Below are 25,791 nucleotides of genomic sequence, written 5' to 3'. Positions count from 1 at the left end.
CCTCTACAGCTTTGTATGCTGAATCAATGGTGCAGTGATTATACAAAGATATCACAATTAATATCCTTGAATCCCAATGTACGACACTCTCTGACATGGTGGATAGATCACCATTGTTTGGTTCAAGGGGCTTCTTTTGTTCGCCCAACCTGGACTGTGATCACAACAGATGCGAGTCTTTCAGGTTGGGGAGCTGTTTGGGGATCTCTGACAGCACAAGGGGTTTGGAAATCTCAAGAGGCGAGATTACCAATAAATATTTTAGAACTCTGTTCAATTCTCAGGGCTCTTCAGTTCTGGCCTCTGCTAAAGAGAGAACCGTTCATTTCTTTTCAGACAGACAATATCAGAACTGTGGCTTATGTCAATCATCAGGGTGGGACTCACAGTCCCCAAGCTATGAAAGAAGTATCTGGGATACTTGCCTGGGTGGAATCCAGCTCCTGTCTAATCACTGCGGTGCATATCCCAGGCGTAGACAATTGGGAGGCGGATTATCTCAGCTGCCAGACTTTACATCCAGGGGAGTGGTCTCTCCATCCAGATGTGTTTTCTCAGATTGTTCAGATGTGGGGGCTTTCAGAGATAGATCTCATGGCCTCTCATCTAAACAAGAAACTTCCCAGATACCTGTCCAGGTCCAGGGATGATCAGGCGGAAGCAGTGGATGCGCTGACACTTCCTTGGTGTTATCAACCTGCTTACATCTTCCCGCCTCTAGTTCTCCTTCCAAGAGTGATCTCCAAAATCATCATGGAACAGTCTTTTGTGTTGCTGGTGGCTCCAGCATGGCCACACAGGTTTTGGTATGCGGATCTGGTTCGGATGTACAGTTGCCCGCCTTGGCCACTTCCGTTACGGCCGGACCTACTATCTCAAGGTCCGTTTTTCCATCAGGATCTCAAATCATTAAATTTGAAGGTATGGAAATTGAACGCTTAGTTCTAAGTCATAGAGGTTTCTCTGACTCAGTGATTAATACTATGTTACAAGCTCGTAAATCTGTCTCTAGGAAGATTTATTATAGAGTTTGGAAGACTTACATTTCATGGTGTTCTTCTCATAAATTCTCCTGGCATTCTTGTAGAATTCCTAGAATTTTACAATTCCTTCAGGATGGTTTGGATAAGGGTTTGTCTGCAAGTTCCTTGAAAGGACAAATCTCTGCTCTTTCTGTTTTATTTCACAGAAAGATTGCTATACTTCCTGATATTCACTGTTTTGTACAGGCTTTAGTTCGTATTAAGCCCGTCATTAAATCAATTTCTGCTCCTTGGAGTCTTAATTTGGTTCTGAAGGCTTTACAGGCTCCTCCATTTTGAGCCTATGCATTTGTTACGGTTACCCTTAGTCTCGCTGAGAGATGGACCGCTTAGTAGCCTGGATCCCTATTGCTAAAGAGGGGAGAAGCTGCTTTCCATAGTATTCTATATGAGTCTCGCAAATATAGAATAATCTCCCTTAGCTGCAGTACAGCTAGGATACCCTTCTGCCCACAAAACGAGTCAACGCTGCGATTGAGGGTCAAACAAGAACTCAGGACTGGGATGCCCAGCCTGCTTTTTATTAAGGTTACATGCACACAGGGCACTCCCAGGGGGGGGGGGGGGGGGGAAAGCACAAAATCCCCCATCACACAGTTAGATAGAGAGCAATGTCCTTTGACAGGCCACAATAGGATTACAGTACTTAAGATAACAAGTTTACAAGTTCATCTTATCAATTAGCAGTCTGGCTCCAGAGGTGATTAGACAATAGTTTCTAAAAGCTGAAAAAAAGTTAACTCTTTATGAAATGATACTTGTTACGGTTTTCTTGGAGCCCTTCTTAGGCGCTGGCTTGGCTGGTTCAGGCATTGCTGCTGGGAAATAAGCTTTTCACAACAAAATAACTAATGCTTCTGTAACAGTGCTCCCTTTCTGTGGAACACTCTGGCAGACACGGTCTGACCCCTTTTCGGGGCAGACTAAGGCTGTCCAGACCGCTGGTTATGCGGGGCTGAGGTCGGTTTGTCTGGACAACCCGTCGGCGTTGCCATTCTGTTTCCCAGGTCTGTAAGTAATGGTGAAATTGAAGGGTTGCAACGATAAGCTCCAACGTAATAGCCTGCCGTTATCTCCAGAGACCCGGTTCAGCCACACCAACGGGTTATGGTCGGTGACCAGGGTGAACTCCTGACCATATAAATAGGGAGTCAATTTCTTTAATGCCCACACCAAAGCCAAACACTCCTTTTCGACCGCTGCATAGCTGACTTCGCGGGGCAGGAGCTTCCGGCTGATGTAGGCAACTGGATGCTCCCCTCCATCTTCGCCTACTTGGCTGAGGACGGCTCCCAGCCCGAACATGGAAGCATCTGTATGGACGATAAAACGTTTGTTAAGGGCTGGGGCCGCCAAGACAGGAGCGTTAATTAGAGCATTTTTGAGAGCCTGGAAAGCCGTTTCACAGTGGGGAGACCACAGGACCTGTCGAGGTAAGTTTTTCTTGGTCAAGTCAGTCAGGGGTTTGGCAAGTGTGCTGTAGTCTGGTACGAACCGTCTATAGTACCCTGCCGTGTCCAGGAAGGCTAGGACCTGAGTCTTAGTGATGGGGGTGGGCCAATTGGCGACAGCTTCTATCTTGGCCGGCTCTGGTCGCTGCTTTCCACACCCCACCCGGTGACCCAGGTACTGTACCTCGGCCATCCCAAAGTGGCATTTTTCTGGCTTCAGAGTCAGGCCAGCAGCCCGGATCTGATCCAGAACCATTCCTACATGAGCTAAGTGGTCCTCCCAGGACTCACTGTGGATCGCTATGTCGTCCAGGTAGGCGCAAGCAAAACTCTGGAAGCCATCCAGGAGCCTATCCACCAAGCGCTGGAATGTAGCTGGGGCATTCTTCATCCCAAACGGCATTACCCTAAACTGATATAAGCCGAATGGGGTGACGAATGCCGACTTGGGGATAGCCTCTGGGGCCAGGGGAATCTGCCAGTAACCTTTGCAGAGGTCAATAGTGGTCAGGTAATTTCCCCTCGCTATACGATCGAGTAGCTCGTCTACCCTGGGCATAGGGTAAGCGTCCGTCACGGTTTTTTCATTGAGCCTCCGAAAGTCTACGCAGAACCGGGTGGTCCCATCTTTCTTGGGCACCAAGACAACTGGGGAGGCCCAGGGACTATCGGAGGGCTCAATTACCCTGAGCTGGAGCATCTCATCGATCTCCTTCTTCATTCCTGTCCTAACTGCTTCGGGGATTCGGTACGGAGCCTGGCGCAAGGGAGCTTGTCCCGGAGTATCTACCTGGTGGGTGGTTAAAGTAGTGTACCCTGGCTTCGGGGAGAAGGTGAGGTGTTTGGACTGGAGGAGCTGGCTGAGCTGCTCCCTTTCAGTGGGGCTAAGTCGGTCTCCTATCTGAACCTGAGCCACTATACCTGTGGGGAGACTCTTTTCTAATAGGTCTGGAATGGGTAGACTGTCAGGGTCTTCCTGAGGGGAACAACATACGGCCGTCACGTTCTCTGGTCGCTCAAAATATTCCTTGAGCATGTTTACATGGAATGTCTTTCTAAGATTGTTGTCATGGCAGCTAGCTATCACATAAGTGGTGTCTCCCCTTTTCTCTACGATCTGGTAGGGACCCTGCCAGGACGCCTGCAATTTGTCTGTCTTCACCGGCTTAAGTACTAACACCTTTTGTCCTATGGTGAAGATTCTCTTTCGGGCCCCCCGATCGTACCATACTTTCTGTCTTCTCTGGGCCAACTGGAGATTAGCCCGCACGGATTTGGCTAATTGCTCCATTCGGTCCCTGAGTTCCAGCACGTATGGCACAATGGGGACACCGTCAGCCTCCATCTCTCCCTCCCAGTGCTCCCGGATCAGGTTTAGGGGTCCCCGTACCTTTCTTCCGTAGAGCAACTCGAAGGGAGAGAACCCTGTAGTTTCCTGGGGCACCTCCCGATAAGCAAATAGGAGGTGCGGCAGGAAGTGTTCCCAGTCTCGGTATTCCTGAGTGAACGTCTTGAGCATTTGCTTGAGGGTCCCATTGAACCTCTCACACAGCCCGTTCGTCTGGGGGTGGTATGGGGAGCTCAGGAGGGACTTAATTTTGCAAACCTGCCAGAGTTGTTGGGTCAATTCAGCCGTAAATTGGGTGCCTCGGTCGGATAGGATTTCTTTTGGAAATCCTACCCGGGAGAACACCTGTACTAGTGCATTCGCTACCGTATCCGCTTGTATGTTGGATAGGGCGACAGCCTCTGGGTACCTGGTAGCGTAGTCCACTACGGTAAGAATGTAGCGCTTACCGGAGGGACTAGGGGTAGCCAGTGGTCCCACTAGGTCAATAGCAACCCGGCTGAAGGGTTCCTCTACAATGGGCATATTTACTAGATGGGCTTTAGGGTGATCGCCTCGCCTTCCTACTCGTTGACACACATCGCAGGTGTTACAGTAAGTTCTAACGTCAGCGTGCACCCCTGGCCAAAAGAACGTGTGAGTAATGCGGTGTAGGGTACGGGTTACGGCTAGGTGGCCTGCTAAGGGGATGTCGTGGCCTATCTTGAGGATTTCTTGACGGTATTTGTGGGGCACTACCAGCTGTCGCCTATGCTGTCCCCTTTTCTCTGTCCAGCGGTATATTTTCCCTTTTTCCCATAAGAATGTTTCGTTATCTGCCCCGCCCCCTCCGGTCTCTGCTCGTTCCCGGTACTTTTGTAAAGTCGGGTCAGTCTTAGACTCTGTCTCGAAAGCATCTGGGGTGTCCCAGGGTATGGGGCCTAACATGTCAGGCAAGGTCGGGGTAGGTCTTACCTGTGTCTCCCGCACTGGTGAGAGCTCTCGCTCCATCCGGGCTTGGGCCCGTGTAGTCACTGGGTCAGCCTCGTTGTTGCATACTGGAGCATAGGCAGAAGTCATGGGGCCCAAATCGTTGCCCAGTAGTACTTCGGCAGGTAAATTATCCATTATGCCCACGTTCACAGCCCCCTTTCCCGCTCCCCAATCAAGATGCACTTGAGCTGTTGGAATTTTGTACACATCCCCCCCCGCCACTCTAACGGCCACAGTCTGTCCGGATCGCTTGTGCTCTGGCACCAAATGACTCTGTACCAGCGTGATAGTAGCCCCTGTGTCTCTCAATCCCTCTGTAGATCGCCCCTCGAGCCATACCTTCTGCCGATGGTGCTGGCGGTTATCTGAGGCAGCATATACAGGGTCCACCTCGTGAAGCGGCCCCACATATCCCTCCATAGGGGCCTCTTGGTTAACACAGAGGGCCCGGGCCGGACGATAGGACCCAGAGGGGTAATTGTAATTCCTGGGTGTCTGGTGCGTATTAAGGGGGCAGCTAGCCATGAAATGCCCTGGTTGCTTGCATCGGTGGCAAGTCGGTCTGGGACGCTCAGAGCTGTTATTGTGTGGTCCTGAGTGTCGGACGGGCCCTGTGGGCACCGGGGCTCGGAATTCAGCATGAGGGGGTGCACGGTAAACCTCTCTAGGTTCGACCCGTGCTGGAGCTCGGTAGTTCATGGGTTCGTGAAGACGGGAGTCATAATGTTCATCGGCCAATTTGGCTGCTTCTTCTAAGGTAGAAGGCCGCCTGTCTCGCAGCCATTCCTTCCCTTGCTGTTCCATGCCATTATAAAAATGTTCTAAGAGAAACAATTGTAAAATTTCCTCACCAGTCACCGCTTTACTTCCGCTCAGCCAGTGATTTGCCGCTCTCCGCATTCGGTGCGCCCATTCCATATGGGTATCGTTAGGCTTCTTTTTCGTGCCCCGAAACTGTCGGCGATACGTGTCCGGAGTTACAGCGTACCGTCGCAACAGTGTCTCCTTAACTAGCTCATACTGTGTCACTTCCTCAGCACCCAGAGTACGAAAGGCTTCCAGGGCTCGCCCGGATAGTTTCCCAGACAATATCGTGGGCCACTCTCTGTTGGGAATCTGGTGCAGGGCACATTGCCTTTCGAAGTCCGCCAAATATTCATCAATCCCTGTCTCGCTCTCTAGGAAGGGTCGAAATGCCGCATAGGGTATCTTGGGCCTCCCAGCATTTTCGACAGGGATGATTACCTGCGGGGCTTCAGCATTGCGGTGTGCGTTCACTAGGTTGAGTTCGTGGGCTCGAGTCTCTCGTATATCCTCGTCCGCCTCCGCCATCAACTGCTGTACCAATTCCATGGAGGGGTTCGGCCCGTATAATGAGAGCCTTTCCCGAACAATCCTGGTTTTTTCGTCACTAATCGTGGTCGGTGTTTCCGCCATTGTGAAGCTCTGATCCAGTTCGGTCAATTCTGCGATCAGCTCTCTCCTCGGCCGGTTGCTGGCGTACCCCCCTCTGCTTTCAAGTAAATCCTTTAGGGTTGTACGCTTCAATTTTTCGTATACGCTCTCCATCCGTTCTGTACCTCTCCTAGGAAATCCAGGAAAATCCCGCCGCTGCCGCCAAATGTTACGGTTACCCTTAGTCTCGCTGAGAGATGGACCGCTTAGTAGCCTGGATCCCTATTGCTAAAGAGGGGAGAAGCTGCTTTCCATAGTATTCTATATGAGTCTCGCAAATATAGAATAATCTCCCTTAGCTGCAGTACAGCTAGGATACCCTTCTGCCCACAAAACGAGTCAACGCTGCGATTGAGGGTCAAACAAGAACTCAGGACTGGGATGCCCAGCCTGCTTTTTATTAAGGTTACATGCACACAGGGCACTCCCAGGGGGGGGGGGGGGAAAGCACAAAATCCCCCATCACACAGTTAGATAGAGAGCAATGTCCTTTGACAGGCCACAATAGGATTACAGTACTTAAGATAACAAGTTTACAAGTTCATCTTATCAATTAGCAGTCTGGCTCCAGAGGTGATTAGACAATAGTTTCTAAAAGCTGAAAAAAAGTTAACTCTTTATGAAATGATACTTGTTACGGTTTTCTTGGAGCCCTTCTTAGGCGCTGGCTTGGCTGGTTCAGGCATTGCTGCTGGGAAATAAGCTTTTCACAACAAAATAACTAATGCTTCTGTAACAGCATTCTTTGGACATTAAACTACTTTCTTGGAAAGTGTTGTTCCTTTTGGCTATCTCTTCTGCTAGAAGAGTTTCTGAGCTATCTGCTCTTTCTTGTGAGTCTCCTTTTCTGATTTTTCATCAGGATAAGGCAGTTTTACGGACTTCTTTTCAATTTTTACCTAAGGTTGTGAATTCTAACATTAGTAGAGAAATTGCTGTCCCTTCCTTGTGTCCTAATCCTAAGAATTCTTTGGAGAGATCCTTACATTCTTTGGATGTGGTAAGAGCTTTGAAATATTATGTGGAAGCTACTAAAGATTTCAGGAAGACTTCCAGTTTATTTGTTTTATTTTCTGGTCCTAGGAAAGGTCAGAAGGCTTTTGCTATTTCCTTGGCTTCTTGGTTGAAACTTTTGATTCATCAAGCTTATTTGGAGTCGGGTCAGGCCCCGCCTCAGAGAATTACAGCTCATTCTACTAGATCAGTCTCCACTTCGTGGGCTTTTAAGAATGAAGCTTCAGTTGATCAGATTTGCAAAGCGGCGACTTGGTCCTCTTTGCATACATTTACTAAATTCTACCGTTTTGATGTATTTGCTTCTTCGGAAGCAGTTTTTGGTAGAAAAGTTCTTCAGGCAGCTGTTTCAGTTTGATTCTTCTGCTTTTTGATTTAAGTTTTTTTCTTTCAAAAATGAAAATAAACTTATTTTTTGGGTTGTGGATTAATTTTTTCAGCAAAACATGGCTGTTTTTATTTTTATTCCCTCCCTATCTAGTGACTCTTGAGTGGAAGACTCCACGTCTTGGGTATTGATATCCCATATGTCACTAGCTCATGGACTCTTGCCAATTACATGAAAGAAAACATAATTTATGTAAGAACTTACCTGATAAATTCATTTCTTTCATATTAGCAAGAGTCCATGAGGCCCACCCTTTTCATGGTGGTTATGATTTTTAGTATAAAGCACAATTATTTCCAAATTTCCTTTGTTGATGCTTTCTACTCCTTTCTTTATCACCCCACTGCTTGGCTATTCGTTAAACTGAATTGTGGGTGTGGTGAGGGGTGTATTTATAGGCATTTTGAGGTTTGGGAAACTTTGCCCCTCCTGGTAGGATTGTATATCCCATATGTCACTAGCTCATGGACTCTTGCCAATATGAAAGAAATGAATTTATCAGGTAAGTTCTTACATAAATTATGTTTTTTATTGCGTCATTTTTGGTGCAAATTTTTTTTATGATGCAAGTTGCGTCATTTAATTGTGTTAGCTTTGGCGCCAAAAGTTTTTTCCTCTGCATTTGCGTCATCTTTCTTTGCGTCATTTTTGGCGCCAAAATTTGTTATATTAAAGGGATACTAACCCCACATTTTTTCTTTCATGATTCAGATAGAGCATGCAATTTTAAGCAACTTTCTAATTTACTCCTATTATCAATTTTTCTTTGTTCTCATGTTACCTTGATTTGAAAAAACAGTAATAAAAGGTTAGGAGCCGGCCCATTTTTAGTTCAGCCCCTTGGTAGAGCTTGCTGATTGGTTTGCTACATTTAACCACAAATCAGCAAGTGCTACCCAGGTGCTGAACAAAAAAAGGTCCGACTCTAAAGCTTACAGTACTGCTTTTTCAAATCAAGATAGCATGAGAACAAAGAAAAATTGATAATAGGAGTAAATTAGGAAGGTTCTTAAAATCTCAAGCTCTATCTGAATCATGAAAGAAAAAAATTGGGTTTAGTGTCCCTTTAAGTCACTCCCTCTTTTGCTCGCTGCTCTCATTTGTTTATAGAGGGCTATGATGTTTGCTTTTGGTTTTACTTTTGTGTAAGAATTTTATTATAAGCATTTTTTCCCATTCCTGAAACTGCTATTTTGAGGAAATTGGATATTTTGTTTAAAGGGCCACTGTAAGTAAATATTTTCTATGCCTGTTACTAACTAACTACCCCAAATACGCTTTTTATCAATAGCATTTCATTAACATATCTCTACCGTATATCAGAAATCTGGTCTGCAAATTTAATTGTTTTCAAAACCCACTCTGTGGGTATCCTTTGCTCTGTACCAATCCGTTTACAATACCTAGGTTTCAAAATGGCGCTTTAAACACAAAGTTATTGGTTTAAGTATTTTGAACACTCAGTGCTGAAAATAGTGGGCAGGATAACGTGACATCATCAGTGAATAAAAGATATAACTTTTAGAACGTTATGAAACTTCGTTTTGGAGAAAATATAGGTCAGTAGGTTTTAATTAATGTTGATTAACTTTAATATGTTAGTTGTTTAGCTTAAAAATTATAACAAAAAGTAATCCTTTAATGTTATTTTTTCCTTTTTGTTACATTTTGCAAGATGTCTCAAACTGATCCTGCCTCTGATGTTACTGTAGGAACTAAGCTGTCTCAACACAATTCTACCAAAGCTAAGTGTGTTTGTTGTAAATTAGCTGATCTTACTACTTCAGCTCAAATATGTTGCACCTGTTATGACAAATTATTACATGCTGATAATGTTTCTATTAGTACAAATACATCTACTGTTATTCCTTCACAGTCTAATGTACACAATATTCCTGCAGATATGAAAAATTATATTACTGCAGCCATAAAGAAGGCTATGGCTGCTATTTCGCCTTCAAATAAACGTAAAAGGTCTTTCCAAACTTCTCATAAATCTGATAAAATTTGTATTGACTGACAGCATACTGAAGTATTCTCTGCTGATGAGGATCTCTCTGGCTCAGAGGATCCTGCATCAGACACTGAAATTGACAAATCTTTTCTTTTTAAGATTGAATATATTCATTCTTTATTAAAGGAAGTATTGTTTACTTTAGGTATTGAGGAGTCTAGTCCTCATGATAACAAAACTAGTAATCGTTTGAATTCTGTTTTTAAAACTTCTGAGTTTACTCCTGAAGTTTTTCCTATTCCAGATGCTATCTCTAATATGATAACTAAAGAATGGTCTAATGGCCTGGTGCTTCTTTTAACCCTTCTTCTAGGTTTAAGAAGCTGTATGCTTTACCTGTGGCCAATTTAGAATTTTGGGAAAAAGTCCCTAAGATTGAATGGGGCTATTTCCACTCTTGCCAAATGTACTACTATTCATATGGAAGATGGTACTTCCTTTAAGGATCCTTTAGATAGGAAGATTAAATCTTATCTTAGAAGAGCATATTTACATACTGGCTATATTCTTAGACCTGCTATTTCTATGGCTGATGTTGCTGCTGCTTCAACCTTTTGGCTGAACAGCTTAGCACAGCAGTTATCAGATCCTGATCTGTCTAGCATTGTTCTTTTACTTCAACATGCTATTCATTTCATTTGTGATGCTATATTTGATGTCATTAAAATTTATATTAAATCTATGTCTTTAGCTATTCTTACTAGAAGACCTTTATGGCTTAAATCTTGGAATGCTGACATGGTGTCTAAATCTAGATTACTATCTCTATAGTTTCAGGATAATAATTTATTTGGTTCTTAATTGGATTCTACTATCTCCATTATCACTGGGGTAATGGGAGTTTTTCTGCCCCAAGATAACAAATCTTAGGGTAAGTTTAATGCTCCCAATCGTTTTCGTTCCTTTTGTCAGAATAGAGAACAAAAAACCTCTCCTTCCCCTAAGCCCTCTGGCTCTAATTGGAGACCATCTCCACATTGGAATAAATCCAAGCCTTATAAGAAACCAAATCTAGCCCCTAATACTGCATGAAGGTGTAGCCCTCAAACCAGTTCTTCTGGTGGGGGGCAGATTGAAATTATTTCAAGACATTTGGACAGATTCTGTTCAAAATCAGTGGATTCAGGATATTGTTTCTCAAGGCTATCGAATAAGTTTCAGAATAAGACCTCCCATGGGAAGATTATTTCTTTCTCATGTTCCAACAAACCCTGTGAAAGCTCAAGCTTTTTGGAAGTGTGTTTCAGACCTAGAGTTTCAGGGGTGATTGTCCCAGTTTCTCAGCAAGAACAGGGTTTGGGTTTTTATTCAAATCTGTTCATTGTCCCAAAGAAAGAAGATTCGTTCAGACCAATCCTGGATCTGAAAATTTTAAATCGTTTTGTAAGAGTCCCAACTTTCAAGATGGTGACTATAAGGACTATTCTGCGTTTTGTTCAGCAAGGTCATTTCATGTCCACAGTAGACTTACAGGACGCTTATCTTCACATTCCAATTCATCCAGACCACTATTGTTTTCTGAGATTCTCTTTTCTAAACAAGCATTACCAATTTGTCGCTCTTCCATTAGAACTAGCGACAGCTCCAAGAATCTTCTCGAAGGTTCTCGGTAGCCTTCTATCTGTAATAAGAAAGCAGGGTATTGCTGTGTTTCCTTATTTGGATTATATCTTGGTACTAGCTCAATCTTTTCATTTGAAGAAACCACACTAGTTGATTAGTGTGAGATTCTGCTAAAGTTATCGTTGGAGGATCAATTTATAAAAGAGTTTCTTGATTCCTCAGACAAGGGTCACCTTTTTAGTTTTCCAGATAGATTCAGTGTCCATGACTCTTTCTCTAACAGACAAAAGAAGTTGGTTTTAGCTTGTCTAAACCTTCAGTCTCTATCATTCCCTTCAGTGGCTATGTGCATGGAAGTTTTAGGTCTCATGACTGCAGCATCGGACGCGATCCCATTTGATCGTTTTCATATGAGGCCTCTACAGCTTTGCATGTTGCATCAATGGTGCAGGGATTAAACTCAGATATCACAGTTGATATACTTATATCCCAACACTCAACTCTCTCTGACTTGGTGGTTAAACCTTCACCTTACTGTTCAAGGGGCCTCCTTTGTTCGTCCTTCCTGGACTGTAATCTCAACAGATGCAAGTCTTACAGGTTGGGGAGCTATCTGGGGGTCTCTGACAGCACAAGAGCTTTGGAATCCTCAAGAGGCGAGGTTATCAATCAATATTTTAGAACTCTGTGCTATTTTCAGAGCTCTTCAGGCTTGTCCCCTATTAAAGAAAGAACTTTACATTCGTTTTTAGACAGACAAAATCACAACAGTGGCATATGTCAATCATCATGGAGGGACTCGCAATTCTTCAGCAATGATGAAAGAAATATCTCAGATACTTTCTTGGGCGGAATCCAACTCTTGTCAAATTTTTGCAATTCATATCTCGGGTGTAGACAATTGGGAAGCGGATTATCTCAGCCATCAGACTTCACATCCGGGGGAGTGGTCTCTCCATCCAGATTTGTTTTTTTCATCTTGTGCAGATGTGGGGTCTTCCAGAAATAGATCTGATGGCCTCTCGTCTAAACAAGAAGCTTCCCAGATACCTTTCCAGGTCCAAGGAGATGGTGGATGCTTTAGCAGTTCCTTGGTTTTACCAACCTGCTTACATTTTTCCGCCTCTGGTTCTTCTTCCAAGGGTGATCTCCAAGATTATAATGAAACAATCGTATGTGTTTCTGATAGCACCAGCATGGCCTCACAGGTTTTGGTATGCAGATCTTGTCCGGATGTCCAGTTTCCATCCTTGGCCGCTTTCTCTTTGGCCAGCCCTTTTGTTTTAGGGACTATTTTTCCATCGGGATCTCAAATTACTAACTTGAAGGAATGGAAATTGATTAGTGTTTAGTCATAGAGGTTTCTCTGACTATCACTATGTTGCAGGCTTATAAGTCTGGTTTCAAGGAACATGTATTATCAGGTTTGGAAAACCTATATTTTATGGTGTTCTCATAAATTCTCTTGGCATTCTTTTAGAATTCCTAGGATTTTACAGTTTTTTCAGGATGGTTTGGATATGTTTGTCTGCAAATGTTTTGAAGGGACAAATCTTTCTTTTTTATTTCCTAGAACGATTGTTTAAACTTCCTAATATTCAATGTTTTGTTCAGGCTTTGGTGTGTATCAAGCCTGTTCATTTATTAATTTCTTCTTTTTGGAGTCTTATTTGATTTAAGGATTTTGCAGGCTCTTTCTTTTGAGCCTATATTTTCTTTGAAGATTATCTACTTTCTTGGAGAGTGTTGTTTCTTTTGACTATCTCTTCTGCTAGAAGAGTTTCTGATTTATCAGCTCTCTCTTGTGTGTCTCCTTATTTGATTTTTTCATCTAGATAACATAATTTATGTAAGAACTTACCTGATAAATTCATTTCTTTCATATTAGCAAGAGTCCATGAGCTAGTGACGTATGGGATATACATTCCTACCAGGAGGGGCAAAGTTTCCCAAACCTCAAAATGCCTATAAATACACCCCTCACCACACCCACAATTCAGTTTAACGAATAGCCAAGAAGTGGGGTGAAAAAAAAGTGCGAAAGCATATAAAATAAGGAATTGGAATAATTTGTGCTTTATACAAAAATCATAACCACCACAAAAAAAGGGCGGGCCTCATGGACTCTTGCTAATATGAAAGAAATGAATTTATCAGGTAAGTTCTTACATAAATTATGTTTTCTTTCATGTAATTAGCAAGAGTCCATGAGGTAGTGACGTATGGGATAATGATTACCCAAGATGTGGATCTTTCCACACAAGAGTCACTAGAGAGGGAGGGATAAAATAAAGACAGCCAATTCCTGCTGAAAATAATCCACACCCAAAATAAAGTTTAAAGAAAAACATAAGCAGAAGATTCAAACTGAAACCGCTGCCTGAAGTACTTTTCTACCAAAAACTGCTTCAGAAGAAGAAAATACATCAAAATGGTAGAATTTAGTAAAAGTATGCAAAGAGGACCAAGTTGCTGCTTTGCAAATCTGATCAATCGAAGCTTCATTCCTAAACGCCCAGGAAGTAGAAACTGACCTAGTAGAATGAGCTGTAATCCTTTGAGGCGGAGTTTTACCCGACTCAACATAGGCAAGATGAATTAAAGATTTCAACCAAGATGCCAAAGAAATGGCAGAAGCTTTCTGGCCTTTTCTAGAACCGGAAAAGATAACAAACAAACTAGAAGTCTTTCGGAAAGACTTAGTAGCTTCAACATAATATTTCAAAGCTCTAACAACATCCAAAGAATGCAACGATTTCTCCTTAGAATTCTTAGGATTAGGACATAATGAAGGAACCACAATTTCTCTACTAATGTTGTTGGAATTCACAACTTTAGGTAAAAATTCAAAAGAAGTTCGCAACACCGCCTTATCCTGATGAAAAATCAGAAAAGGAGACTCACAAGAAAGAGCAGATAATTCAGAAACTCTTCTGGCAGAAGAGATTGCCAAAAGGAACAAAACTTTCCAAGAAAGTAATTTAATGTCCAAAGAATGCATAGGTTCAAACGGAGGAGCTTGAAGAGCCCCCAGAACCAAATTCAAACTCCAAGGTGGAGAAATTGACTTAATGACAGGTTTTATACAAACCAAAGCTTGTACAAAACAATGAATATCAGGAAGATTAGCAATCTTTCTGTGAAAAAGTACAGAAAGAGCAGAGATTTGTCCTTTCAAAGAACTTGCGGATAAACCTTTATCTAAACCATCCTGAAGAAACTGTAAAATTCTCGGGATTCTAAAAGAATGCCAAGAAAAATTATGAGAAAGACACCATAAAATATAAGTCTTCCAGACTCTATAATATATCTCTCTGGATACAGATTTACGAGCCTGTAACATAGTATTAATCACAGAGTTAGAGAAACCTCTTTGACCAAGAATCAAGCGTTCAATCTCCATACCCTTAAATTTAAGGATTTGAGATCCTGATGGAAAAAAGGACCTTGCGACAGAAGGTCTGGTCGTAGCGGAAGAGTCCACGGATGGCAAGAGGCCATCCGGACAAGATCCGCATACCAAAACCTGTGAGGCCATGCCGGAGCTACCAGCAGAACAAACGAGCATTCCTTCAGAATCTTGGAGATTACTCTTGGAAGAAGAACTAGAGGCGGAAAGATATAAGCAGGATGATACTTCCAAGGAAGTGATAATGCATCCACTGCTTCCGCCTGAGGATCCCGGGATCTGGACAGATACCTGGGAAGTTTCTTGTTTAAATGAGACGCCATCAGATCTATTTCTGGAAGCTCCCACATGTGAACAATGTGAAGAATTACCTCTGGGTGAAGAGACCATTCGCCCGGATGCAATGTTTGGCGACTGAGATAATCCGCTTCCCAATTGTCTATACCTGGGATATGAACCGCAGAGATTAGACAGGAGCTGGATTCCGCCCAAACCAGAATTCGAGATACTTCTTTCATAGCCAGAGGACTGTGAGTCCCTCCTTGATGATTGATGTATGCCACAGTTGTGACATTGTCTGTCTGAAAGCAAATGAACGATTCTCTCTTCAGAAGAGGCCAAGACTTAAGAGCTCTGAAAATTGCACGGAGTTCCAAAATATTGATCGGTAATCTCACCTCCTGAGATTCCCAAACTCCTTGTGCCATCAGAGATCCCCACACAGCTCCCCAACCTGTGAGACTTGTATCTGTTGAAATTACAGTCCAGGTCGGAAGCACAAAAGAAGCCCCCTGAATTAAACGATGGTGATCTGTCCACCACGTTAGAGAGTGTCGTACAATCGGTTTTAAAGATATTAATTGAGATATCTTTGTGTAATCCTTGCACCATTGATTCAGCATACAGAGCTGAAGAGGTCGCATGTGAAAACGAGCAAAGGGGATCGCGTCCGATGCAGCAGTCATAAGACCTAGAATTTCCATGCATAAGGCTACCGAAGGGAATGATTGTGACTGAAGATTTCGACAAGCTGAAATCAATTATAGACGTCTCTTGTCTGTTAAAGACAGAGTCATGGACACTGAATCTATCTGGAAACCCAGAAAGGTTACCCTTGTCTGAGGAATCAATGAACTTTTTGGTGAATTGATCCTCCAACCATGATCTTGAAGAAACAACACAAGTCGATTCGTATGAGATTCTGCTAAATGTAAAGACTGAGCAAGTACCAAGATATCGTCCAAATAAGGAAATACCACAATACCCTGTTCTCTGATTACAGACAGAAGGGCACCGAGAACCTTTGTAAAAATTCTTGGAGCTGTAGCTAGGCCAAACGGCAGAGCCACAAACTGGTAATGCTTGTCCAGAAAAGAGAATCTCAGGAACTGATAATGATCTGGATGAATCGGAATATGCAGATATGCATCCTGTAAATCTATTGTGGACATATAATGCCCTTGCTGAACAAAAGGCAAGATAGTCCTTACAGTTACCATTTTGAACGTTGGTATCCTTACATAACGATTCAATATTTTTAGATCCAGAACTGGTCTGAAGGAATTCTCCTTCTTTGGTACAATGAAGAGATTTGAATAAAACCCCATCCCCTGTTCCAGAACTGGAACTGGCATAATTACTCCAGCCAACTCTAGATCTGAAACACAATTCAGAAATGCTTGAGCTTTCACTGGATTTACTGGGACACGGGAAAGAAAAAATCTCTTTGCAGGAGGTCTCATCTTGAAACCAATTCTGTACCCTTCTGAAACAATGTTCTGAATCCAAAGATTGTGAACAGAATTGATCCAAATTTCTTTGAAAAAACATAACCTGCCCCCTACCAGCTGAGCTGGAATGAGGGCCGCACCTTCATGTGGACTTAGAAGCAGGTTTTGCCTTTCTAGAAGGCTTGGATTTATTCCAGACTGGAGATGGTTTCCAAACTGAAACTGCTCCTGAGGATGAAGGATCAGGCTTTTGTTCTTTGTTGAAACGAAAGGAACGAAAACGATTATTAGCCCTGTTTTTACCCTTAGATTTTTTATCCTGTGGTAAAAAAAGTTCCTTTCCCACCATTAACAGTTGAGATAATAGAATCCAACTGAGAACCAAATAATTTGTTACCCTGGAAAGAAATGGAAAGTAGAGTTGATTTAGAAGCCATATCAGCATTCCAAGTTTTAAGCCATAAAGCTCTTCTAGCTAAAATAGCTAGAGACATAAACCTGACATCAACTCTGATAATATCAAAAATGGCATCACAGATAAAATTATTAGCATGCTGAAGAAGAAGAATAATATTATGAGAATCATGATCTGTTACTTGTTGCGCTGAAGTCTCCAACCAAAAAGTTGAAGCTGCAGCAACATCAGCCAATGATATAGCAGGTCTAAGAAGATTACCTGAACACAGATAAGCTTTTCTTAGAAAGGATTCAATTTTCCTATCTAAAGGATCCTTAAACGAAGTACCATCTGACGTAGGAATAGTAGTACGTTTAGCAAGGGTAGAAATAGCCCCATCAACTTTAGGGATTTTGTCCCAAAATTCTAATCTGTCAGACGGCACAGGATATAATTGCTTAAAACGTTTAGAAGGAGTAAATGAATTACCCAATTTATCCCATTCTCTGGAAATTACTTCAGAAATAGCATTAGGAACAGGAAAAACTTCTGGAATAACCACAGGAGATTTAAATACCTTATCTAAACGTTTAGAATTAGTATCAAGAGGACCAGAATCCTCTATTTCTAAAGCAATTAGTACTTCTTTGGCGCCAAAATTTGTTATATTAAAGGGATACTAACCCCACATTTTTTCTTTCATGATTCAGATAGAGCATGCAATTTTAAGCAACTTTCTAATTTACTCCTATTATCAATTTTTCTTTGTTCTCATGTTACCTTGATTTGAAAAAACAGTAATAAAAGGTTAGGAGCCGGCCCATTTTTAGTTCAGCCCCTTGGTAGAGCTTGCTGATTGGTTTGCTACATTTAACCACAAATCAGCAAGTGCTACCCAGGTGCTGAACAAAAAAAGGTCCGACTCTAAAGCTTACAGTACTGCTTTTTCAAATCAAGATAGCATGAGAACAAAGAAAAATTGATAATAGGAGTAAATTAGGAAGGTTCTTAAAATCTCAAGCTCTATCTGAATCATGAAAGAAAAAAATTGGGTTTAGTGTCCCTTTAAGTCACTCCCTCTTTTGCTCGCTGCTCTCATTTGTTTATAGAGGGCTATGATGTTTGCTTTTGGTTTTACTTTTGTGTAAGAATTTTATTATAAGCATTTTTTCCCATTCCTGAAACTGCTATTTTGAGGAAATTGGATATTTTGTTTAAAGGGCCACTGTAAGTAAATATTTTCTATGCCTGTTACTAACTAACTACCCCAAATACGCTTTTTATCAATAGCATTTCATTAACATATCTCTACCGTATATCAGAAATCTGGTCTGCAAATTTAATTGTTTTCAAAACCCACTCTGTGGGTATCCTTTGCTCTGTACCAATCCGTTTACAATACCTAGGTTTCAAAATGGCGCTTTAAACACAAAGTTATTGGTTTAAGTATTTTGAACACTCAGTGCTGAAAATAGTGGGCAGGATAACGTGACATCATCAGTGAATAAAAGATATAACTTTTAGAACGTTATGAAACTTCGTTTTGGAGAAAATATAGGTCAGTAGGTTTTAATTAATGTTGATTAACTTTAATATGTTAGTTGTTTAGCTTAAAAATTATAACAAAAAGTAATCCTTTAATGTTATTTTTTCCTTTTTGTTACATTTTGCAAGATGTCTCAAACTGATCCTGCCTCTGATGTTACTGTAGGAACTAAGCTGTCTCAACACAATTCTACCAAAGCTAAGTGTGTTTGTTGTAAATTAGCTGATCTTACTACTTCAGCTCAAATATGTTGCACCTGTTATGACAAATTATTACATGCTGATAATGTTTCTATTAGTACAAATACATCTACTGTTATTCCTTCACAGTCTAATGTACACAATATTCCTGCAGATATGAAAAATTATATTACTGCAGCCATAAAGAAGGCTATGGCTGCTATTTCGCCTTCAAATAAACGTAAAAGGTCTTTCCAAACTTCTCATAAATCTGATAAAATTTGTATTGACTGACAGCATACTGAAGTATTCTCTGCTGATGAGGATCTCTCTGGCTCAGAGGATCCTGCATCAGACACTGAAATTGACAAATCTTTTCTTTTTAAGATTGAATATATTCATTCTTTATTAAAGGAAGTATTGTTTACTTTAGGTATTGAGGAGTCTAGTCCTCATGATAACAAAACTAGTAATCGTTTGAATTCTGTTTTTAAAACTTCTGAGTTTACTCCTGAAGTTTTTCCTATTCCAGATGCTATCTCTAATATGATAACTAAAGAATGGTCTAATGGCCTGGTGCTTCTTTTAACCCTTCTTCTAGGTTTAAGAAGCTGTATGCTTTACCTGTGGCCAATTTAGAATTTTGGGAAAAAGTCCCTAAGATTGAATGGGGCTATTTCCACTCTTGCCAAATGTACTACTATTCATATGGAAGATGGTACTTCCTTTAAGGATCCTTTAGATAGGAAGATTAAATCTTATCTTAGAAGAGCATATTTACATACTGGCTATATTCTTAGACCTGCTATTTCTATGGCTGATGTTGCTGCTGCTTCAACCTTTTGGCTGAACAGCTTAGCACAGCAGTTATCAGATCCTGATCTGTCTAGCATTGTTCTTTTACTTCAACATGCTATTCATTTCATTTGTGATGCTATATTTGATGTCATTAAAATTTATATTAAATCTATGTCTTTAGCTATTCTTACTAGAAGACCTTTATGGCTTAAATCTTGGAATGCTGACATGGTGTCTAAATCTAGATTACTATCTCTATAGTTTCAGGATAATAATTTATTTGGTTCTTAATTGGATTCTACTATCTCCATTATCACTGGGGTAATGGGAGTTTTTCTGCCCCAAGATAACAAATCTTAGGGTAAGTTTAATGCTCCCAATCGTTTTCGTTCCTTTTGTCAGAATAGAGAACAAAAAACCTCTCCTTCCCCTAAGCCCTCTGGCTCTAATTGGAGACCATCTCCACATTGGAATAAATCCAAGCCTTATAAGAAACCAAATCTAGCCCCTAATACTGCATGAAGGTGTAGCCCTCAAACCAGTTCTTCTGGTGGGGGGCAGATTGAAATTATTTCAAGACATTTGGACAGATTCTGTTCAAAATCAGTGGATTCAGGATATTGTTTCTCAAGGCTATCGAATAAGTTTCAGAATAAGACCTCCCATGGGAAGATTATTTCTTTCTCATGTTCCAACAAACCCTGTGAAAGCTCAAGCTTTTTGGAAGTGTGTTTCAGACCTAGAGTTTCAGGGGTGATTGTCCCAGTTTCTCAGCAAGAACAGGGTTTGGGTTTTTATTCAAATCTGTTCATTGTCCCAAAGAAAGAAGATTCGTTCAGACCAATCCTGGATCTGAAAATTTTAAATCGTTTTGTAAGAGTCCCAACTTTCAAGATGGTGACTATAAGGACTATTCTGCGTTTTGTTCAGCAAGGTCATTTCATGTCCACAGTAGACTTACAGGACGCTTATCTTCACATTCCAATTCATCCAGACCACTATTGTTTTCTGAGATTCTCTTTTCTAAACAAGCATTACCAATTTGTCGCTCTTCCATTAGAACTAGCGACAGCTCCAAGAATCTTCTCGAAGGTTCTCGGTAGCCTTCTATCTGTAATAAGAAAGCAGGGTATTGCTGTGTTTCCTTATTTGGATTATATCTTGGTACTAGCTCAATCTTTTCATTTGAAGAAACCACACTAGTTGATTAGTGTGAGATTCTGCTAAAGTTATCGTTGGAGGATCAATTTATAAAAGAGTTTCTTGATTCCTCAGACAAGGGTCACCTTTTTAGTTTTCCAGATAGATTCAGTGTCCATGACTCTTTCTCTAACAGACAAAAGAAGTTGGTTTTAGCTTGTCTAAACCTTCAGTCTCTATCATTCCCTTCAGTGGCTATGTGCATGGAAGTTTTAGGTCTCATGACTGCAGCATCGGACGCGATCCCATTTGATCGTTTTCATATGAGGCCTCTACAGCTTTGCATGTTGCATCAATGGTGCAGGGATTAAACTCAGATATCACAGTTGATATACTTATATCCCAACACTCAACTCTCTCTGACTTGGTGGTTAAACCTTCACCTTACTGTTCAAGGGGCCTCCTTTGTTCGTCCTTCCTGGACTGTAATCTCAACAGATGCAAGTCTTACAGGTTGGGGAGCTATCTGGGGGTCTCTGACAGCACAAGAGCTTTGGAATCCTCAAGAGGCGAGGTTATCAATCAATATTTTAGAACTCTGTGCTATTTTCAGAGCTCTTCAGGCTTGTCCCCTATTAAAGAAAGAACTTTACATTCGTTTTTAGACAGACAAAATCACAACAGTGGCATATGTCAATCATCATGGAGGGACTCGCAATTCTTCAGCAATGATGAAAGAAATATCTCAGATACTTTCTTGGGCGGAATCCAACTCTTGTCAAATTTTTGCAATTCATATCTCGGGTGTAGACAATTGGGAAGCGGATTATCTCAGCCATCAGACTTCACATCCGGGGGAGTGGTCTCTCCATCCAGATTTGTTTTTTTCATCTTGTGCAGATGTGGGGTCTTCCAGAAATAGATCTGATGGCCTCTCGTCTAAACAAGAAGCTTCCCAGATACCTTTCCAGGTCCAAGGAGATGGTGGATGCTTTAGCAGTTCCTTGGTTTTACCAACCTGCTTACATTTTTCCGCCTCTGGTTCTTCTTCCAAGGGTGATCTCCAAGATTATAATGAAACAATCGTATGTGTTTCTGATAGCACCAGCATGGCCTCACAGGTTTTGGTATGCAGATCTTGTCCGGATGTCCAGTTTCCATCCTTGGCCGCTTTCTCTTTGGCCAGCCCTTTTGTTTTAGGGACTATTTTTCCATCGGGATCTCAAATTACTAACTTGAAGGAATGGAAATTGATTAGTGTTTAGTCATAGAGGTTTCTCTGACTATCACTATGTTGCAGGCTTATAAGTCTGGTTTCAAGGAACATGTATTATCAGGTTTGGAAAACCTATATTTTATGGTGTTCTCATAAATTCTCTTGGCATTCTTTTAGAATTCCTAGGATTTTACAGTTTTTTCAGGATGGTTTGGATATGTTTGTCTGCAAATGTTTTGAAGGGACAAATCTTTCTTTTTTATTTCCTAGAACGATTGTTTAAACTTCCTAATATTCAATGTTTTGTTCAGGCTTTGGTGTGTATCAAGCCTGTTCATTTATTAATTTCTTCTTTTTGGAGTCTTATTTGATTTAAGGATTTTGCAGGCTCTTTCTTTTGAGCCTATATTTTCTTTGAAGATTATCTACTTTCTTGGAGAGTGTTGTTTCTTTTGACTATCTCTTCTGCTAGAAGAGTTTCTGATTTATCAGCTCTCTCTTGTGTGTCTCCTTATTTGATTTTTTCATCTAGATAACATAATTTATGTAAGAACTTACCTGATAAATTCATTTCTTTCATATTAGCAAGAGTCCATGAGCTAGTGACGTATGGGATATACATTCCTACCAGGAGGGGCAAAGTTTCCCAAACCTCAAAATGCCTATAAATACACCCCTCACCACACCCACAATTCAGTTTAACGAATAGCCAAGAAGTGGGGTGAAAAAAAAGTGCGAAAGCATATAAAATAAGGAATTGGAATAATTTGTGCTTTATACAAAAATCATAACCACCACAAAAAAAGGGCGGGCCTCATGGACTCTTGCTAATATGAAAGAAATGAATTTATCAGGTAAGTTCTTACATAAATTATGTTTTCTTTCATGTAATTAGCAAGAGTCCATGAGGTAGTGACGTATGGGATAATGATTACCCAAGATGTGGATCTTTCCACACAAGAGTCACTAGAGAGGGAGGGATAAAATAAAGACAGCCAATTCCTGCTGAAAATAATCCACACCCAAAATAAAGTTTAAAGAAAAACATAAGCAGAAGATTCAAACTGAAACCGCTGCCTGAAGTACTTTTCTACCAAAAACTGCTTCAGAAGAAGAAAATACATCAAAATGGTAGAATTTAGTAAAAGTATGCAAAGAGGACCAAGTTGCTGCTTTGCAAATCTGATCAATCGAAGCTTCATTCCTAAACGCCCAGGAAGTAGAAACTGACCTAGTAGAATGAGCTGTAATCCTTTGAGGCGGAGTTTTACCCGACTCAACATAGGCAAGATGAATTAAAGATTTCAACCAAGATGCCAAAGAAATGGCAGAAGCTTTCTGGCCTTTTCTAGAACCGGAAAAGATAACAAACAAACTAGAAGTCTTTCGGAAAGACTTAGTAGCTTCAACATAATATTTCAAAGCTCTAACAACATCCAAAGAATGCAACGATTTCTCCTTAGAATTCTTAGGATTAGGACATAATGAAGGAACCACAATTTCTCTACTAATGTTGTTGGAATTCACAACTTTAGGTAAAAATTCAAAAGAAGTTCGCAACACCGCCTTATCCTGATGAAAAATCAGAAAAGGAGACTCACAAGAAAGAGCAGATAATTCAGAAACTCTTCTGGCAGAAGAGATTGCCAAAAGGAACAAAACTTTCCAAGAAAGTAATTTAATGTCCAAAGAATGCATAGGTTCAAACGGAGGAGCTTGAAGAGCCCCCAGAACCAAATTCAAACTCCAAGGTGGAGAAATTGACTTAATGACAGGTTTTATACAAACCAAAGCTTGTACAAAACAATGAATATCAGGAAGATTAGCAATCTTTCTGTGAAAAAGTACAGAAAGAGCAGAGATTTGTCCTTTCAAAGAACTTGCGGATAAACCTTTATCTAAACCATCCTGAAGAAACTGTAAAATTCTCGGGATTCTAAAAGAATGCCAAGAAAAATTATGAGAAAGACACCATAAAATATAAGTCTTCCAGACTCTATAATATATCTCTCTGGATACAGATTTACGAGCCTGTAACATAGTATTAATCACAGAGTTAGAGAAACCTCTTTGACCAAGAATCAAGCGTTCAATCTCCATACCCTTAAATTTAAGGATTTGAGATCCTGATGGAAAAAAGGACCTTGCGACAGAAGGTCTGGTCGTAGCGGAAGAGTCCACGGATGGCAAGAGGCCATCCGGACAAGATCCGCATACCAAAACCTGTGAGGCCATGCCGGAGCTACCAGCAGAACAAACGAGCATTCCTTCAGAATCTTGGAGATTACTCTTGGAAGAAGAACTAGAGGCGGAAAGATATAAGCAGGATGATACTTCCAAGGAAGTGATAATGCATCCACTGCTTCCGCCTGAGGATCCCGGGATCTGGACAGATACCTGGGAAGTTTCTTGTTTAAATGAGACGCCATCAGATCTATTTCTGGAAGCTCCCACATGTGAACAATGTGAAGAATTACCTCTGGGTGAAGAGACCATTCGCCCGGATGCAATGTTTGGCGACTGAGATAATCCGCTTCCCAATTGTCTATACCTGGGATATGAACCGCAGAGATTAGACAGGAGCTGGATTCCGCCCAAACCAGAATTCGAGATACTTCTTTCATAGCCAGAGGACTGTGAGTCCCTCCTTGATGATTGATGTATGCCACAGTTGTGACATTGTCTGTCTGAAAGCAAATGAACGATTCTCTCTTCAGAAGAGGCCAAGACTTAAGAGCTCTGAAAATTGCACGGAGTTCCAAAATATTGATCGGTAATCTCACCTCCTGAGATTCCCAAACTCCTTGTGCCATCAGAGATCCCCACACAGCTCCCCAACCTGTGAGACTTGTATCTGTTGAAATTACAGTCCAGGTCGGAAGCACAAAAGAAGCCCCCTGAATTAAACGATGGTGATCTGTCCACCACGTTAGAGAGTGTCGTACAATCGGTTTTAAAGATATTAATTGAGATATCTTTGTGTAATCCTTGCACCATTGATTCAGCATACAGAGCTGAAGAGGTCGCATGTGAAAACGAGCAAAGGGGATCGCGTCCGATGCAGCAGTCATAAGACCTAGAATTTCCATGCATAAGGCTACCGAAGGGAATGATTGTGACTGAAGATTTCGACAAGCTGAAATCAATTATAGACGTCTCTTGTCTGTTAAAGACAGAGTCATGGACACTGAATCTATCTGGAAACCCAGAAAGGTTACCCTTGTCTGAGGAATCAATGAACTTTTTGGTGAATTGATCCTCCAACCATGATCTTGAAGAAACAACACAAGTCGATTCGTATGAGATTCTGCTAAATGTAAAGACTGAGCAAGTACCAAGATATCGTCCAAATAAGGAAATACCACAATACCCTGTTCTCTGATTACAGACAGAAGGGCACCGAGAACCTTTGTAAAAATTCTTGGAGCTGTAGCTAGGCCAAACGGCAGAGCCACAAACTGGTAATGCTTGTCCAGAAAAGAGAATCTCAGGAACTGATAATGATCTGGATGAATCGGAATATGCAGATATGCATCCTGTAAATCTATTGTGGACATATAATGCCCTTGCTGAACAAAAGGCAAGATAGTCCTTACAGTTACCATTTTGAACGTTGGTATCCTTACATAACGATTCAATATTTTTAGATCCAGAACTGGTCTGAAGGAATTCTCCTTCTTTGGTACAATGAAGAGATTTGAATAAAACCCCATCCCCTGTTCCAGAACTGGAACTGGCATAATTACTCCAGCCAACTCTAGATCTGAAACACAATTCAGAAATGCTTGAGCTTTCACTGGATTTACTGGGACACGGGAAAGAAAAAATCTCTTTGCAGGAGGTCTCATCTTGAAACCAATTCTGTACCCTTCTGAAACAATGTTCTGAATCCAAAGATTGTGAACAGAATTGATCCAAATTTCTTTGAAAAAACATAACCTGCCCCCTACCAGCTGAGCTGGAATGAGGGCCGCACCTTCATGTGGACTTAGAAGCAGGTTTTGCCTTTCTAGAAGGCTTGGATTTATTCCAGACTGGAGATGGTTTCCAAACTGAAACTGCTCCTGAGGATGAAGGATCAGGCTTTTGTTCTTTGTTGAAACGAAAGGAACGAAAACGATTATTAGC

The sequence above is a fragment of the Bombina bombina genome, chromosome 5, assembly GCF_027579735.1.
Source record: "Bombina bombina isolate aBomBom1 chromosome 5, aBomBom1.pri, whole genome shotgun sequence".
Taxonomy (NCBI): Eukaryota; Metazoa; Chordata; class Amphibia; order Anura; family Bombinatoridae; genus Bombina; species Bombina bombina.
Note: the sequence above shows the minus strand (reverse complement) of the source record.